This window comes from Rattus norvegicus, chromosome 20, assembly GCF_021556685.1.
Source record: "Rattus norvegicus strain SHRSP/BbbUtx chromosome 20, alternate assembly SHRSP_T2T, whole genome shotgun sequence".
Classification (NCBI taxonomy): Eukaryota; Metazoa; Chordata; class Mammalia; order Rodentia; family Muridae; genus Rattus; species Rattus norvegicus.
Window position 1 is genome coordinate 36,993,175 of NC_141553.1, and position 20,189 is coordinate 37,013,363.

Below are 20,189 nucleotides of genomic sequence, written 5' to 3' on the forward strand. Positions count from 1 at the left end.
GGATGCAGAATTAGAGGGAGCATGTGGAGCGGGCAAACTGATGCAGTGTTCTGCAGTGCGTCTGAGATCTGCTGGGATAGAGGAGAGGGAGAGGAGGCAAAGTTCAGGAGGTTAGGAGAAAATTTTTATCTTGAGTGCACATTTGAAACCTTTGGGCCCGAAAATTATGGGGGTTCAAAGACCACAGAGACTGAGAGACATTCCACCCTCCAAAATAGAAAGAAGTGGCAAATGGGGAAAAGGTTATTGATTGACAGTACTTATCTGGAGTCCTTCATCCTGTCAGAAGTGGAGTCAAGTCGATTCCCTGAAGCTTACAAGAAAATTTTTTAAGTTTATAAAAAGAGACAAATGGTTTAGATACATTAGTATTACTGTCTGTTTGCGATATGTACTGACATCCACAATGCAGAAAAGGCAGGAGTCTCAAGCCTTTGAGTAACTAGAAATCGAAGACTTAATACTTGGCTTTCTCTTTCCTGGACTTAAGTCCCAATATGACTCTGGATGCTGTCTCCCTCCTCTTCTTCCTCTTTCTCCCCACTCCTGCTGCTCTGCCTCTATTGGTCTGCTAGCTTGCCTGATGCATCCCAAAATAATGTGGAGGTCTTCTGTCACTCTCAGTTGCTAGAGTTAGCACACCAGAGTCTTGGGACATAGAACCCACTGGAAGAAATCAGCAGAAGCATCAGGATTCATGACTGGTGATTAAGCACATGGAGAAACAATATTGGCAGAGAATGTGCAGCTACTTGAATAAACCTCAAGGGCCTGATGGTTATAACCAGAAATAGAAATACACAATTTCCCCAGAGGAACATGTTGTGCTTGAAGAGAAGAAAAAAATGTGCGTGTCAGTGTGTGTGTGTGTGGGGTAAATATTGATTTTGTTTCTATGCTGAAGATCAAAAAATGTGCGGTGCTTTTCGCTCTTATTGTCACTTCTAATCATCTGTAGTCTGTAAATTTTGCTCTGTCCAGGTAGAAATTTTGAATAGGTCTATCGATCGGCTTTAATTTGGTGGCAAAGATTAAAACTGTATTGAAGTGGATGCATTCCAAACGTTAATTAAATTCAAGTTCAGCAGGTGTATATATGAATTGTACAGAGAAGGTCTGGGATTTTCTTGCAGGTGCTAAAAATGACAATTACCCAGACAGGGTGCAAAACTATCATATAAGACAGATGGGCACTGATGTGGGGTTTTGGGGGTGTGTGTGATATAACCACTGTGGCGTGTATGTCTGATGAGTGTTGTCCAAACACACATGGCAGTCTCTGCCGTCACTCCAGATGCTGGGATCTGTTTTCACTGGTGAAGCACTTGCCATACTGTGGAACCATTGTCCTGTTCGTGCCAAGCCATCTGTGTTGCCCGACCTTAGCTTGAAGCTGAATTTTCAGTCAGATCCTTGATGACTCTCAAGCTTTCCCTTTCTAGAACAGGCTCAGGGGTATATCCTGTATGGTACCTGTCAGTTCTTGGAAATCTAATGACTCATTTCCTAAAATGAGTTGATGTTATTTTCCTGAACTTTATCTTTAAAGAACAAAACATATAATGACAAACTAACCTCGGGTGATGATTATATTTGCAAAGGTTTTTAGACGTATGCTGGGTGCTGGGCTGGGCGTAAGGGTGTGTGAGTAACGGGGAGTCGGGGGAATCACTTGCTGTCCAAACAACACATCTTCAGCTAAGAGATGTGCTTTCAAATTACCACAAGAACATACTGACAGTTGGCAAGATGACATAATTTAAATCAAGAATCCTTAAGAACAGTGTGTCTTTTATTAATTTGTCAGATATTTGAAGGCCAGGACCTTGTCTCGTTAGTCCCTGATTTCTTTCTCTTTGTTTTTTTGTTTTTTTGAAATAGTCTCATCGTGTAGCCCTGGCTGGCCTTGGACATGATAAATGGCAAGCCGGCCTCTAAGTCGCAGAAATTGGCCTGCTCCCTGGGATTAAAGTTGTGCTACACTGTATCTGCCCACACCTCACCGCTCTTTGTGACAGGGTCTTATCTAGTTCAGAGTGGTCTAAACTCCCGATCCCCCTGTCTCAACTCTTCCACACCCTCTACGGGTCAGCCAAGATGCCTGGCCCACCTTTGCTGACGCTGTTAAAAGGGCTCTCTGTAAGAGGAAAGCTGAATGTCTGGCAATCAGACTCTTCTCATTCTGGGATGAGAGTCGCAGAATTTGTGCAAAATATGGGCATATAAAAGAAAAGATTTACTGTGGGGATTTGAGTTTATAGAATAACTAGTTTACGTCTAATCGGGAGGTGAAGTCAGGAAGGCAGAAAACTTGACATCAGCCTGGAATATACAGTGTTTAAAAAAAAACAAAAACAACGAAAAGCTCAGCCCTAGAGTCATTGCCCAAAAGGTCAAGGCCCTAGGTTCCATTCCTAGCACCCTCAACGCCCCAAGCAGCAGCAGCCAAGCTGGGGCTGAATTTTCTGCCCCGTGCTGGAGTCTGACATTTGCAAGGGAGGGGCGTGTGAGCATCAAATGGGAAGTTCAAGGAAGAACCAGAGTCTTTGAAGCTTGGCTGGAAACCGCAATGAGGGACCAGAACTCCTGCCTGTCTGCCTCCAGGCTTCTAAAGCTTAGGATAGAGACACTGTGCAAGAGAAACTAGTGTCCCACATGTCTAGGAGGTGGGGGGGGGGGGGGGACGGGGACGGGACGGGACAGACGCTGCACTTGGCCCAGAAGTCAGAGAAAGCGAATCATGACCTCGGCTGGAGCGGCTGGAGCTGCAACACCGAGGTCCCAGCTGTGGCCCCACCCAGCTCTGACGCTGTGAGTCAGCAGAAAGTGCTAGAGGTGCAGCGCTGTCCCATTCCCGCACCAACTTCCCTTTACACTTTCTTTTCTGTGTTCTAAAAATTCTTCTGAAAACTATTTCTGTGGCTCACGTTAGCTCTGAATGACGCAGAACTGGAGAGGCCAACAACCTAAGCTCTTACTTGGGTGATACAAATTATTGTTATTGTTGTTATTATTATTATTATAAATTATTTATTTATTTTGATCTAGCCTTCTGTCAAGCTGGCATCCTCACACACCTTTTAGTGATGCTTAACTTCCAAATAAAGACAAATGGGAAATAGTGCCTCAAGCTAACGCAACGAAACCAGCCCTCACACGTGAAACCATCCAGAAACATCGATCCTGGGCGAGGAGAAATAGCTGAAGCCCTGGCAGACAGAGGAGATATTCCACAGACATTTGTATCCCCTCTTTTAACTGTTATTAACAGGCATGCAGGAGTTAGAGCTTAAAGTTGATCAAAACACTTTGGCCCTATACCTAGTAAAGGAACTGTACTTGGGTGTGGTGGTTCATGTCTGTCATCCCCGCACTGGAACCCAGAGGAGGGTTGCTTTGACTTAGAGGGCGGCCTGGGCTGTGTAGTAAGCTCACAAATAGTCGAGGCTACATTGTGAGGCTCTGCTAAAATACGAACAGAAAAAAAATAGCAAAGCAATGGGCTGAGGGACGAAGAAATTTGCCAAGTTTGGAACAGATGTGGTTCTTTTCAAACAGCTGATTTTTATTTTTGTGAATGTTTGACTGCATGTATGTGTGTGTACCACAAATTTGCCAGGTTTGCTCGTGGAAGCTAGGGGAAGATATCAGATCTTCTGGAACTGGGGTTAAAGACAGTTATGAGCTGCTGTGTGGATACTGGAAAACAAGCCCAGGTCCTCTTCAAGAGCAGTACAAACTCCTAACCACTGAGCCATCTCTCCACATATGGATCTTATAGACTCCATTCCATAAATTCCCAAGGCTCCTTTCCCTTTCAAAATGGGGAAACTGGGGAGGGGGACTGGATATATCGCTCCATGGGTAGAAGTCTTGACTATATATGGCCCAGTGTTTGATCATCATACAAACTAGGCACAGTGGGACATGTTTGTAATCCCAGCACTCAACAGGCAAAGACAGAATCAGAGGATCCAGCTCACGACATTCTTGACTGTGTAACGAGTTTGAGGTCAATGTGGGAAACATGAAACCCTGTCTCAAAAATAAGGGGCATTTTTGCTCAGGCCTAGATTCTAATGATGATGATGATAATGAAGATGATAATGATAATGTTGTTGTTGATGATAATGATAAGTGGAGATGATGCACACAACCAGACACCCAAGTTGCTTTTTTCCCAGAAAAAATTAATCTGTTTCACAGCTAGCTGTACATATATCATCTGGCCTTCCTCACTATTTTTTTTAAAAACTGTTAAGCTGTCATGGCATGGTGATAAGAAATGAAGTCTTTTCTTTCCTTGGCCCTGCCCAAAATGTTAAGTGAACCCATTTTCCCTTATTATTTACTGTTTCTCTCTCTCTCTCTCTCTCTCTCTCTCTCTCTCTCTCTCTCTCTCTCTGTTTTAAGATTTTCATTTTAAAATTAAATTTATTTCCCTACATATTTGTGTATGAGTAAGGTTGTCGTGTGCATGTGCATGTGCCAGTGTACACATGCAGGTCTGAGGCCAACTGAACGGAGTTAGTTTATTTTCTTCACCACGAGAGTCCTGGGGATTGGCAAGCCCCTTTACTCACCAAGCCATCTTGTTAGCCCATGCTTTATTTTTGTGTTTGGAATAGATGCAAATGAAGGAGGTAGGCTATGGACAGTAGTACTGGGCAACGATATTTTTACCAATAGTTATAAGATCCTTTCATTTGGTGCCTTTCGTTCCTCCTCTAGCCGATGCCATTGTCCTTTTTGTAAAATAATGCAGGTCTCTTGCTAGTGTCTGAGTTATCATTCTGTGAATGTGAAAAAGATACCATAACCAAGGCAACTCAGAAAATAAAGCATTTAATTGGGAGTTTGCTTATGCTTTCAGAGGATGAGTCCGTGACCATCATGGTAGAAAACATAGCAGCAGGAAAGCAGGCATGGTGCTGAAACTGTAGCCAAGAACTTAGATATTATCTGCAAGCTAGATGACGAGAGCCGGGTGTGGACTTTTGCAACCTCAAAGCCTACCCCTAGTGACACACCTCCTTCAACAAGGCCACACCTCCTAATCCTTCCAAAACAATTCCACCAACTAGAGATCAAATATTTAAATATATGAGCCTATGGAGGACATATCCATCCAAATATCACATTCTACTCCCTAGCCCCCATAGGCTTGTGGCTGTAACATAATGCAAAATGTATGTACTCCAACTTCAAAAGTTCCCCCCCTTTTTTTTGTACAGTCTCAACACTGCATAAAAGTCCTAAGTATTTTCTGAGACTTGAGGCAATGTCTTACTTCTGACACCTTGAAAAATCAAAAGTCAAATTGCGTACTTCCAAGATATATTGGCACAGAACATATACTACCATTCTAGACAGGAATGGGGACATGGTGAGGAAATAGTAGACCAAAGCAAGATGGAAGCCTAGCAGGACAAACTCCAAGTCCTGTAGTTTTGTACTGAAGTGTGAAGGGCTAACATGGCTCTTCAGACCACCCATGCCTTCCCGCTTTGTTGACTGCAACACATGTCTCTCTCTTGTACTGATTTCCCTCCCTCTTTGTGGCTCTCCTCAGCAGAATCTCAGGGCTCTGGCATCTTTAACATCTTGGAGTCTCCAAGGCAATCTATGCTTCACTTTCACAGCTCCGTTCAATAGCCTCTAGGCCTCGCTACAGAGACTTTCTTGACAAATGACTGGCCTCATCAGCTTTCCTAAGCCATAGAGGAATATTCCATAACCCCTTCGCTCCTGTACCCTCCATGACCCTAAACTGCATGGCTGATGCTGCTAATGTCTACACTTGCTTGGGATGGAACCTGGCCCTTCCCCTTGAATTACATTTGCATAGACTTTCCTTCATGGTTGCTCTTCAGGAACAAATGGTTCCTAAGGCCTTTTAATTTCAGGAGTTGCATGATTAGTTCTGTGGGGCCCAGTACCAAGAGTACTACTTCCTCTGTTCCTATCAGCATCAGTCCTTTTATTAACCTTCTCCATAACATTTCTCAGTCCTCCTTTTATCCCCAAATTGTACATTTTATTATTATTATTATTATTTTTTTTACTCTGCTTGATCTTTTCCGTTGTAGGTCTGCATAACAACAACATGACGCAGTCAATACTAGGCTGTCTTGAAATCTCTGCTAACAAAATTATTCCAGAACTTTTCCACTTAGCCTCTGGCAGATTCTTATGATAAGGGCAAAGAGCAGCCACATTCTTAATCAAAATATCAGCCCACATTCTACTATTGTCTTCCACCACAAGGCCCCACTAGGATGGCCCATTAAACCCCACTTAAAGAGTTCAATTGTTTCCTGGGTCTTTCACTTTTCCCCAACAAACCGCATAGTCAAGCCTGCCATAGCACTGACCCAGTCATGGTATCAACTTCTGTCTTGATCTTTCTATTGCTATGGAAAAGGCACCACGATCAAGGCAACTTACAAAAGAAAGTATTTAATCATGCTTATGGGTTTCAGAGGGTTAGAATTATACTGGTCATCTTCTGCATTACACATTATTTATTATTTTATTGTGTGCATTCTGCATGTAGGGGTATACATCATATTTCCCACGTGGAGGTCAGAGGACAACTCTGAGGTGTTTGGTCCTAGTGACTTTTCTAATTGCTGTGAACAAGCATCAGGACCAGGATCAACACAACTTGTAGAACACATTTAATTTGAGGTTCATGGTTCCAGGGGGTTAGTGTCCATGGTCATTGTGGTTGAGAATATAATAACAGGAAGGCAGGTGTGGTATCGGAGCAATGTCTGAGAGCTCCACCCACAAGTGCAAGGCAGAAAGAAGAAGGGGCTTGGGGTGGGAATGGCATGAGTCTTTTGAAACCCCCAAATCTGCCCTCAAGTAACACACCTCCAGCAAAGGTGCACCTTCTTACCCTTTCCAAATGATTCCACCAACTGGGTACCAGGAATTCAAACATGGAGACGTTTTTCTAACCACTACACGTTGGTTTTATTCTTCCTCCTTTACATGGATCCTGGTGTCGAATCTTACACAGCAAGTACTTTTACCATCTAAGCTATCTCAGGCCTATTATCATAGCAGTGAGGAGGCTGAGTCTGGAGGATACCTGAGTTCCTGGCTAGCCTGGGCTACAGAATGGCACTCCCTATACCCAAAATAAAACAAAACAAAAATGCATGTCAGTCTACAACTGTAATCTCAGTATTTGGGAGGTAGAAGCAAGGGGATCAGGATTTCAGAGACATTATGACTAGAATGGGAAGCTAGCCTGAGCTACATAAGAACTTATCTCAAAAGAAACAAACAAACAAAACAAAATCAATACCAAACTACACCCTACCATACTGTTTTCAGTATGCAGTAACTTCAAATGTCTTTTTAAAAAAAATCTTCCCTATTCAGTATTTTCTTATATAAAATTTCCTTATGATTTCTAACTACACTTATGTTGTCGTTTAAGAGTGTGTATTTAGTAATTAACAAGGACATGAACATGAGAATGAATTTGACACACTGCTTATGCTTCCTGACCCTGGACCAGTTGCAAGTGTAGACGATGGTCGTGCGGTGTCTCCTGACCTGACCTGACCTGCCATATCTCACACATTATGAATTGTTTTCACAAACACTCCAACTTTCTTTGCTCCTATCTCCATGTTAGTACAGACACTGGCACGGAGCTGCAGAGTTTATGGAAAACAGCGTTAGCTATGTGCTCACTGGGCCTTGCAAGCTGTTCACGTTTGCTCCCATTTCAAGGATATCTCAGAATGTTTGCACAGTTTCCTTCAAGGCCTTGGTTTGAAAAGAAAGTTTTCTCTAAGCTGTTACTTGCTGAAGATGGGGTCAGGCTTTGCATTTACTTGATTTTTTTTGGTTCTTTTTTTTTTAATTTAATAACTTCATATAGAAAGGACCAAATGTCAAAGGAATGATTTAATACATCAATGAGTTAAGACTACCGGGGTGAAATTACAGATGAGAATGTGGTTTGTCAGTGAGCCCAAACTCCTAGGTCAAAAGACCAATTAACTTATGGTGAAGTTCAATCCACATATGCTCCCATAGGTGTGTTTTCTAGTCAGACTCCTTACACACACAATAAACCAGCAACCCCTGGCTAAGGTGAGAAACATTCCATTTTTCTGGATATTTCCAAGATAGCCACTAGAAAGATTTTACTTTAAAAGCCCATTTAAAACTTTAAATTTTTTTAAATAAACATTATGGTCAGGCTGTTTATTGAGGAGGCAACCTCATATTACAAGTTTAGCTATAGAAATGTTTGCAAATCGAACTTCATGGATCTAAAAAGATCATGCATCATTCTGTCAGCATTGGACACCTGTACAGTAAATTACGTCAATTTGAACATACATAGTCTAGACCATCCTAGAGTTGTACAAACACCTGGGGCCACATATGTATTTAATTTTCTTTGCTCTCAAAATCTTTTAAATATCTCTACATAAAAGTGATGTTCTGAGATGATTTTTAAAAATATCTGACAATTATGAATGGTCCCCAGTTTTACAAACTGTGACTTCTAGGGTATGAAAATTGAGAAAAGTCAACTCTCAGAGAGTTTTGTACAAACTAGTTTCTTTTAATTTTTAAAAATAAAGACCAATTCATTTTATTTCAATAATGTGTATGTATGTATGTGTGTCTGCGTGTGCCCGTGTACATATGTGTGTGTGTGTGTGTGTGTGTGTGTGTGTGTGTCTGTTCATAGGAGTGAGAGTGCCTGCAGAGGTCAGACACAATGGAATTACAGTCCATTGTGTGTCAGCCTATATGGATGCTGGGCATTGAATATGGGTTCTCTAGAAGAGCAGTGAGGGAATTATTTTTCCTGCCCCTAAATTGTCTGTTTATTTATTTATTTACTCATTTATTTATAGACAGGGTCTCACTACATATTTGTGGCTAGACTGGAATGCTATATGTAGACCAGGCTAGCCTTGAACTCACAGAGATTCCTTTGCCTTTTGACCCCGAGTGCTGTAATTAAAGGGACGTGCTAACATGCCTTAAATATTTCTAAGTTTTCCGGGACTGGCTTTGAACTCCCAATCTTCCTGCCTCTACTTCTCAGGTACAGACATTACAAGCCTGGCTTAAAATGTCATAGTTTTAAAATACATTTAATTACATCCACTTTGGCAAAACAAAGTAAGTCAAAGGCAGTTTTACTTTTTTTTTTTTGGCAGTTTTACTTTTTATTAGAAGTGTAGAATTAGTTCATCCAGAGGAGAAAGTGTATGTTATTTGTTTTATAGAGAACTGCCTTATATAATGGCCAGTGGGAAAATGGCAAAACAGTCAAGGGCCAAGTGGCTGTAAGGAGAATGGGACAACAGCTGTGCAATCCTGCTGTGGGCTGGCCAGAGCTCCAGGAGCCAAGGATATGATTCTCAATTGCATTTGGGTTTTGAATGGCTTAGGTGAACACCATCACGGGGGACTGGCCCTAATGATTTTTATTGTTTTTGTAAAGTTCATTTCTCTTTTTAAAAAGGGAACTATGGGAATATATATATATATATATATACACATATATATATGTATGTATGTATGTATGTATATATATATCCCCCCCACCCCAAACAGTGGAAAACACAGTTCTGTAAGAGACACCTAATCAAGCAACCCCCAATGCAGTCCTCAGGACTATAGCATGCACTATTTCGCGTTAGAGTTTTGAAGTGGAAATGGGCCCAGAGAACTGGTTGTTTTACACAGGGCCACTAGGCTAAGATAGAGCTGCCCGCACAGAATTTAAATCCAGATCTGTCTGACAATGGAAGCAATGTTGTTTCCCAGGAAGCCTTGAAAAACACAAGCCAGTTTTGTCTTGAGCCTTTGTTTTGCTCATTGCTGCTGTAATCTTTTAATTTCCTGTTATGGCTGCATGGTTTGTTGTGAAGTTTCCAATGTACCTTCTACCCACAACTTATTCTTCTGGGTGGGGGTGGGGGTGGGGGTGGGGAGGGGTGTGCATTGATACTGGTTTAGGGAGAAGAGCGTTTCATGAATAGTGCTGTATGCTCTGCTGACATGTGGGGTGTGTGTGTGTGTGTGTGTGTGTGTGTGTGTGTGTGTGTGTGTGTGTAAGGTTTGCCAAGTGGGTGTTTCAGAAGTCAGAGAACAATTTGTGGAAGTCATTTCTCGCCTTCCATCATGTTGGTACTGGGGATTAAACTAAGGTTTTCAGGCTTGCCAGCAGCTTTTACCCACTCATCTATATTCTTTAAATTCTATAAATCACCTTTCAAATAGTATATTCGAACTGGACACATGATCACGTTTGCATGTAATTCTAGAACTTAGGAGGCTGAGGAGAATGGATAGTAGGTTTGAGGCTAACCTGGACTGCCTAATGAGACATTGTCCCTAAATAAGTAAATGAAGCTAGGCATGGTGCGACAGGGCTCTAATCTCGACACTTGGAGGATTGCCACGAATTCAAGGGCAGCCTGGTCTACACAGTGAGTCCTAGGCCAGTCAGTGAGAGTTAAACAATGAGACCTTGTCAATAGCAAAAACAAAACAAAACGTAAATCTTTCTTCATCCTCACAACCATGTGAGAAAAAAACCCATTTCCCATAACTTCTTGTCTTTTTTGAATATTGTGTTATGTTTATAGGTAACTGATCAAAAATATATACGGATTTCTGCATTTTGACCTGATTAGATGTGGCTCCCGAAGAGAGATTAGTTTTATTTCTACAATTTCAAAGCAGAAATTTAAAAAAAATGAAATGCCAATTTTATTTTATTTTATTTTTATTTACTTTATTTTTAAGTGCTAAGGGTGAACTCCAGACTTTGAACGTTCTCAGCAACTGTCCCATTCCGAGATACAAAAAAAGAACCCCAAGAATTTAAGACCATGGCTGGCTTAATTATTTGTGAATTCTCTGTGACCCAGCCTTCATGAGGCGCCGGATAATCCAAGTGATCGCGGCATTTGGAGTTGAAGTAAGATGCTGCATGCAACAGTAATTTCAGCATGGATTTGGGGTGGAAAGCAGGATGCTACAGGCCATTTAGCTTAGTGCTTTATTTGTGAAGAAGCTTCTGTTTTAAGTGACAGGACCAAGGAAAGGATGACGCTCTTTAAACGTGGACTTTGGCAGGGTTCTAATATACCAGTGTGCCATGTGGCAAGTACTGGCATGGCGAGACTATTTTATGGAAGAGTGCCTGCAAACTGCTTTCCACTCATCATTCGTTCTCTCCCTCCCTCCCTCCCCCCTCCCTCCCTTCCTCCCTTCCTCCCTCCCTCCCTCCCTTTCTTCCTCCCTTCCTATTCTTCCTTCCTTCCTTTCTCTTCATACCGGCTTCTTAGTGGTACACACACCGACAGTTCAAACATCAACACACGTTATCAGAACAATTCTCTACCATCTCGAACTTTTTTCCAAGCAAGTCGAGCCAGCTGAATTTAGAAATGTAAAGTTCCATCAGGACCTGGGAACACCTCTGTGTTTTGGCAGCCCATCCACGTCACAGGTTTGGTCGAGCGCAGGTCACAGAGTTTGCTCCAGTTGGGTCAGATGTGGTGTATTAGCAAGGACTGTCCTATTCCTTTGTCTCTCAGTTAACCCTGTAAAATCCCTTTGTAAAATGACATTAGAGCCCCAGATCAGACTCTATGCTGATCTTAGGCAAGGAAAATGAAATGCTTTTAGCTCCTAGGTTTTCTTTTAATATATAGACACCTTCCGCTGCCTTGCCGGTTTTCAGGAAAGAGCTGTTCGACACACCTGTGGTCTATTAAGCAACAATTAATTAGTGGGGGGGGAGGTTGAGGGCACAAACAACTTTTGGTTAAGTCATGACGGCACTGGTTATTTTTGTCAGCCCAAGTTTTCATCCTTGTGAATTTCCTCATTAGCCAAGTCGTCTCATTAGCCTGGTATGTATTACACTGTCCTCAGACCCCTCCTGGTGGGCGCCCACGGATGACGTAATTCCTCCGCTAAAGTATTTCGCTGTGTCTGGAAGTACACAGCAGCCTCTTTTTTAGCAAGCTTTCTTTTCCTAAGAATTTTTGGAAAGTACAGCAGTGTCCTCACAGCATGGTAGTTCATCCCTTTGAATAAATGAAGCCACACTGGGAATGTTTCCTTGGTAGCTCTTTCTTGCTTTTGACAGTACAGTAATTTAAGGACTCTGGTGTAGAGCAAGAATTACTTCAAAGCTTTTTTTGTTATATATTATCTATCTATATATATATATATATATGTGTGTGTGTATGTATGTATAAATGCTTGTGTTAAGTGTGTGTGTGTGTCTGTGTGTGTGTATGTGTGTGTGTGTCTGTGTGTCTGTGTGTATACACAGGCTTTTACACACCCCAGCATACATAGAGATCAAACAACTTGGGGAGTGTACGGTCTCGTTCTATCATGCACGGCTCTGGGGTCAAACTCAGGGAATCAGGTGTAGCAGCAGATGCTCTCTCTACCTGTGAAGCCACCTCACCAGCCCAGAGACTGTTTTTAACACCCTGAAGTCAATGACGGGCTGAAAATCCTAATCCCTTTAGAGGGAATGTGTATCATCAAATGTACAATTATTTGATAATTGGTTACCTTTTAAGCTTTATCTAGAAAGTTATTTTTCTTTTTGTTTTGGCTTAGAAGAAGTAGAGCAGTCTTCTTTCAACACACAGGTTCACAGGCACACATGTGAACACTCATGTGCGTGCACGCGCACACACACACACACACATACACACAGCACTTGTTTGTGTTTTTAGACATGGTTAAATAAATACCTACCATGTTTCAGGCACTGTACATGGTATTGGTGCTCAAATCGTCATCAATGCTAAGTCTGTGCCCAGGAGACCCTCACTATTTAGTCACGGGGACCCTTTCTCAAGTCCATGGTAAAATATTGAATGAATTCTACAAAAGAGGCGAGAGCAGGGTGCTATATGAAATGGGGAGCCGTGGTTACAAGGACTCACAGAAGGAGTAATACTGCTGTGAGACACCAAAGCCTGAACAACACCATCAGAAAGAAGCCTGGAGGTGTATTTCAGTTGGTAGAATGTTTGGCTAGGATGACCAAAGCCTAGGGTTCAGTCCTCAGCATAGAATAATTCAGGTCTGGTGGCACATACCTGTAACCCCAGTACTCAAGAGCAGAGGCAGGAGAATTTGGGACTAGCCTGAGCTACTTGAGATGATAAGAACAGTAACATTGACACAAAAGAATAACAACAACAATAATACAGAAGAAGAACAAATACCCCCAAATCCTGCTAACAACAACAGAGAACTCTCAGCTCTGTAATAAGAAACGATGAGAGAATTTCAAATGGCACAAAATGCTAAAGGCACGTGAGGAAGATGTGGCAGTTTGCCCGAAGGAGCTTCAAAGATGGATGGGAAAGCCTTACCTGGTGCACGGTGTTGAAGTCAGGACTTAGTCTGCAGGAGATGGGAGAATCAACGTTTGTGAGCAAATTTGCTTCTTTGTCTTGGAATATCAGTTTGAGAATTGCTTGTGCAATTAGGATCAATGGTCTTGTAAATTGGGGATTGCGAGCCTGCTGCCTTCCTCCTGTTTTGGCAATTCTTGTCTATTCTCGGTAGCATGGCTGTTCTACAGGGCTCATCGTGGAGTTTTGTTAGACAGAAACCTCTTCTGGTGATGGCATCACAGACACAGGGCGAGAGCTGAGCCCTGGAGTTGACAGGAAGAGTATACCCTTCTAAACTTTCTCAAAAGCAAATTTTAATTCCCACCTCCCCCATTTAAATTGGAACAGTAGATGACAGTTGTTAAAATGTATTGTTATAACCAAAATTGCAGTAGATTTTAAGTATCCTCATCATTCACCACAAAGTGACATGAGTATTAAATAATGCATATGTTACATGCATTATGCATACTAGTATATATGCATATTATGTATATTATTATATATGTATGCATTATGCATATATTATATGCATACTGTTAGCTTGATTTAGTCACTCACTGCTGCATCTATAGATATAACATATATGTAACACACATATAACATATATGCATATATAATACACATATTACATACATATATGATAACATGTCTTGTACAAAGAACACATACATTTTTTTTGTTAACAAAAAAATAAAGATCAACTTGGCAAAAATATAAATGGAAAATAAGTTGAACCAGCGAATCAAACTTGTCAAATTTTTTCATAATGTTTCTAAGACCATCTATCTTCCTATAAAAGATTTTCCCCTCATGTGCAGCTTGAAAGAGTAGTGCAAACCTTCCTTCCTTTAAAAAGATTTTGGAAAAATGTGGCAGGTTTGCTACATTGGTGTTTTAAAAAATTAATTAGTTAACTTAAAAAAATTGACAATCATATCTATCTGTGAGTATCATTTCCGCAAAGTAAATTCGCTCACTGTGGCTGGAAATCTGACAGTTCTGAAGGCTGGAATTACTTGGGAGTGGCCAGTCCGCTGTGTCATGGAGCAGATAACCTCACTGTTTCCCTTAAAATCTGCTCCACCCAAGATGCCAAAATGCTTCTAATATGTTCAAATGAAGTCTGCTTTTGTAGTAATTGCTAAAATCAGAGAATGACGGCACATTGCAAAATTCAGAGACTGTCTGGTTCTCGGTGAGAGGACTTGTTTGTGGCAAACAGCAAGGCAGACCTCACCCTGTGCTCTCATTAGCAAGAGCTGTCAGGAATTCTGGGGATTGGTTGGAGATTCTCATGAGGATCTAATTGCTTTAGATCCAGAAATATTTCCCCTTGTTTCTCCATACTTAGAATTTGCAGGTGACTGTGGTGTCAGATCCCAATGCCTCCCTGGAGCACAGAAACTGTTTTTATATGAACTACTAACACCAAAAATAGAGAAGCCTTTTTTTTTCCTTTTTGGCTTTTAACTGCTGAAAATTATAACATTGGAGGAGGGAAGAGTGAATTAAATTGCTATGTTAGCTAAACTCCCGATGTGCCATAAGAGGGTGTTATATTTATCCTGCAAGAGTCTGTGTTTACGTGTCTTTAAATGAATTTAGAACACAATGATACTTTTCTGATCCCTTTACATCACTTAACCCCAAACATTTCTTTCTATGCTATTCAAGAGAATATTTCCTATAATAATTAGAGTGCCTCCTATTCTGCTCTGCTGGTGGTGAGCTCTCTTCTTTGGTTGCTGTCTGATGGTCTCCACTCAGCCGGCCTCAGCTTGTGACTCAATTTCCCAAGTGCTGGAATTATAGGTGTGAGCTAGCAAGCCTTGCTACTGACCACTGTGCGAAATGTTTCCTGTAAACATCTTTTTTCTCCCCCTTTAAAGCTCCTTCCCTCCCTTTCCGTAGTAGCACTGGGAAACGGATCTACTATGATCCTCTGCATGTTAAGTAAGCACTCTGTCTCTAAGCATCCCCAGCTCTCTTTTTGAGCCTCACTAACTTGTTCAGAATGTCAATGAGTTTACTCTGTAGTGAAAGAAAACTTTGAACTTGGTGATCCTCCTGTCTCAGCACCCCGTGTAGCTGGTATTTAATTTCGTATATCTCAGTCATAACGAGATTGTGATGGGAAATTTGCTTACCATCACCACTTTGGACATATTTACTCCTCTTTTTCATTTCTTAATTAGTACACATTCCTCTGTCTCCACTGAATAAACACTTTCAGAATTGTCAACAAAGATTTCCAGTAAGTCTTAGCAATACTGCCTACCCATAAATTCCACCTTTAATGGACACACATAGCTGTGGAAATGGGAAGAGAGGCTTAGGAGACAATCACACTGGGAACTGGACATTCTTATACAGAATGTTTGAAATCATTAGTTCAGGAAGTTGGCAGATGAGGAATAAATTTCCTACAGAAAGTCTTGACTTCTGACACTAATTATACATTCTCTAAAATGTTCAATATTCAAGGAGTACCTTTCCCCCATGATAATACACGGAGATAGCTTGGCGTGAAGGTTAAATTGGGATGTGAAGAAACAAAGTGGCTAAAATGTGTTATACTGAAGTCAAACGACATACATTTGGCTCAGATTGTCAATCAAATGATGCTCTGGGCACAGCCCTATCTTCCTTCTATTTATCATCACCATGGGAAAGAAGTTTGGACTCCATAGGAAGCAAATTCGAGAAGATGCAAAGAGCCAGAGATTTTCGTGCTGCATGACTCATTTTCTCTGGGTAAATCCAGCCAAGTTGTGAACATGTCTGGAGGCACGTATGAGCTGCAGTTCTCGTGGCTTAGCTTGTCTCAGACAGAGCTGACTCAGGGAAGCATATGGAACAGAGCTAGGATGGCTTGTAGCACATTTGTCTTTACACACACTAAGGGCCATTATAATGCATTATTAAGGAAATTAACAGGCACAATAAAACAAAGAAATAAACGGTCAGAGTGCCAAACAACTTAAATGTTCATTGTCAGTATTTCAAACAGACTCGAAATGCTGTTTCATGAAAACATTCTTCAGAGTTTTTATTGGATTTGGTTCTGACACAAACCAATCTTTGATGCTTATTAAAACTTAATTTAAGCTATTTTTAAAAGCCAGCATTTTAATGAAAAACATTTCTTTGAAATAATTTTATGCAAAAAATTCTTTGATTTAAAATAGAGACCATGTTGCACGTTGGACGGCCTAGGAACCAGAGCTAATGATATTTGGAGTATTTTGTACATAGAAGACTATGACACGTCCTACCTACGATAAGCCAGAACTTTGTTTCAACGAAGGGTTAGACTATTCCTGTACTTTTGGTGTCCTGTACAACAAGCGGTTAGGAGAAGCCCAAATGAAAGTTTTCCTAGGTTTGCTGTCACTTGTGTCAATGAAAGATCACTGAAAGTCATTTTGATATCCCACCCCAACTCTGAATTTTTTTTTTTTTAAATCTACTATGTGGTACTTCATTGAGTCATTTTCTTTCCTGACTGCTTTAATTAAATCACCAGGAAGTCACACTATTGAATGCTGATAACGGCTTGGCTATTTCGTTTTCTTTTTTCCTTAGCTGGACGTCAGTTGGGGTTGGGGAGGAGGGTGCGCTATTCTCCTGAATATCTTAAGCACTCTTTTCTTCTCCTGTCAACGTCTGCAGAGATGTATGCTGAAAGTTGAATCGTCTACCTTTCACATCCCTAAGATCCTAAACATTTCCAGGGCCAGGGATGCTGCTAGCATTGGCTATCTAGACAGACATTCCTAAGTATGAAATACCCTCTTCAAATTCAGTTTCGTCTCTTTCCTTACCATGGAAGTTTCTGAAATTACACTTTGCTTTCTCTTATGTGGTTTCCTGGGTGAGAAGCCCTTCCACGTGTCACGTTCTTTTGGTCCACAGGGAACCACTCTCCTTTGAATCCACGTTCCCTTGTTTATTTTTACCCTTTAATAATGTATGTCTTCGACTGTGGAAAAAAATATCTTAAAAAAAAATTTCTAGGCCTCCCTGCTGTAACCATTTCTGTGTTAGTAATTCCTTCATGTTTCATGTCTGAATCTCATTCTTTCCTATGATCTGTCACATCCGTTCTGGTTTTTCTAATTTAAGTCAGAATGTTGGATTTCAAGTCACGTTATTTTCTTAATATCCTTGTTGTTTTGAAATACAAACTCATGTTTTCTATATAGTTTGTGAGCATAAATTTCCTTTTATTTCTGATCAATGTGGGGTGGCGGGGCTTGGGGACTGGAGGGAGACTGAGTAGGTATGCGTTTGTGTCCTTACTAAAGTAGAGCCTCGATGTGTGACTTTACTCAGAAGCAATGCCTCTATAAATGCAGTTAGCTAAATGCAATCACAAATGCTTCCCTGATTTCTTGACTCCTCAAGGTACAAATGCAAAGTTTTCAGAAGAAATGTGAAGCCGTTTCTGCCCCTGTAATAAAATACCATGACCAAAAGCAACTTAAAGGATGACAGAGTTATTTTGACTTGTGGTTTCAAGAGATAATGGTCGACATGATGGGACAGAGGCATGGCCACAAGCAGCAAGACGGGCAGTAGGAGCAGGAAGCTGAAAGGTCCCATTTTAACCACACACTGGAGGCCTGCCTCTGGTACTGTATTTCCCAAAGGATAATTTGGGAAGCTTGACCACCTCTCCAAACAGCGCCACCATAGTGATTTGCTTGAGAATGACTCCCATAGTCTCATGTGTTTTATCGTTGGGTTCCCAGTAATGGACTGTTTAGGAAGGCTTAGGAGGTCCGGCATTGCTGGAAAAGGGATATCACTGTGAGTGGGCTTTGAGGTTTCAAAAGCCTAACCCGGGCCTAGTCTTGTTCTCTCTGCCTCAAGTTTGTGAGTAAGAATGTAGGCTCACAGCTACTGTTCCACTCCCGTGTCTGCTTACCTGCTGCCAGGCTTCCTGGACTCATTCTTAGAAACTGAACACATGCTCCCAGTTAAATACTTCCTTTTATAACTTGCTTTGGTCACGGTGTCTCTTCATAGCAATTGAACAATAACTAAGACCCATGAGAAACCATTGCTTAAATATTAGAGCCTATGGGAGACATTTCTCTTTCAAACCACCACAATAAGCAATAAAATTTAGAACTTCATTGGCCGAGGAAATGGCTCAAAAGGAAGGTGCTTGCTGATAAGCTGGACAGACCTGAGCCTGATACCTAGGACTCAGGTGGTAAAAAGAAATGAGTGACTCTGGCAGTATCTATGTTAGAGTTTCTATGCTGTGATGAAAATACCATAACCAAAAAGAGAAAAATAAAGTTTGGTAAGAAAGGATTTATTTGGCTTACACTTCCAGGTCATACATAGTTCATCATTGGAGACAGTCAGGGCAGAAACTCAAGCAGGGCAGGAACCTGGAGGCAGGAGCTGATGCAGAGGCCATGGGGGTGGAGTGTGTGTGTGTGTGTGTGTGTGTGTGTGTGTGTGTGTGTCTGCTTACTGGTGTTTTCTTGTAGAATCCAGGACCATCAGCCCAGTGATACTGCACAACCTACAATGGGCTGGACCCTCCCCATTGATCACTAATTGGGAAAACGCCTTACAGATGGATCTCATGGACACATTTCCTCAATTGAGGCTCCTTTCTCTCTGATGACTCTAGCTTGTGTCAAGTTGACATGCAAAACCAGCCAGTAGAAGCAGTTAGTTATCCTCTGACCTCCATGTATACCATGGCCCTTGTGCATTTGAGGTACACAAACACACACTGAATAAATGTTTTAAAAAATGACATCGTGATTCTTGCTAAATGAAGAGATTTTAGCTGCTCTTGCCATAAATCAACAAAATAAAGATCAGAAACCATGTTGGGTGAAGAGACGGTTCAGTGAAAAAGAGCAGCTTTTGTTTTTTCCCAAACAACCTGGGGTTCATTTCTCATCACCCCGCAGCAGTCCACACCTGTCTGTAACTATAGTCCTACCTGGGGTCTGAAGCCCTCTTCTGGCCTCCATAAACATTGCATGTACGCAGTGCACGAACATACGTGCAGACAAAACACCCACAAGTATGAGGGAAGTGACAGTTGCAGGAAGCAGAACGGCCAACCCGGACCCTTGCGCCAAGCCGTTGGAGAAGACCTTCAAGGAGGGCAGAAGATTCGAACAGAGATCTGCAGATGCTTTGTAGCTCATCCGAGAGCAGCACTCTACCAAGATCCCGAGGATAACACAACCAGACAAGGCTGAGAGGCAGCTGCGTGTCCTGTACCTTGGATCCGACGTCTTCAATCTGAGCGAGTTTATCCAGATAATTTGAAGGCACTTACAACGCAACGCTAACCAAACAAACCTTCCTCCCGGAGGACCGGCACAGCCTGGTCTGAGGAGGATCAGAGGTGAATGAAGACAGCTTTCGGTGCAAGTTGTGCGTCTCCCAGAATACATTCGAGATGACTCCGGCTGTGTAAGACTAGAACAGAAACTCTGTTAACGCTTCTTACCAAGGAGATAAAGAAATTCTACCAGCAGTCAGAACACATGAGCTCCTCTAGGGTGTTAGGAAACTTATAACCATCCAAAAACCGAGTTCCACGTGAATGCAGTCAGCTTGGAAACTCAACTGAACTAGTCTATTTTTTTTTTAAACTTTACAAGTTAAAAAACAAAACATTTTGCCTTTTAAGTCGACGGACAAAAACAAAATACAACAATAGAAATAATAAAGGGGAAGAAAGCCTGCCAGGATGGATATAGTAAT

At 41.6% G+C, this 20,189-nt stretch overlaps 1 long non-coding RNA gene across 1 annotated transcript in view; it reads right to left on the reverse strand.

The window, feature by feature from the left end:
- LOC108349074 (uncharacterized) overlaps positions 1-19,566 on the reverse strand; it is a 46,908-nt gene extending 27,342 nt beyond the window's left edge. The window contains exons 1-2 of the long non-coding RNA XR_015645223.1: positions 19,414-19,566; positions 13,413-13,699 (exon numbers count right to left, since the gene is read on the reverse strand). This is a non-coding gene — a long non-coding RNA (uncharacterized LOC108349074). The remainder of the gene's footprint in view (positions 1-13,412; positions 13,700-19,413) is intronic.
- Between the last annotated feature and the right edge of the window lie 623 nt (positions 19,567-20,189).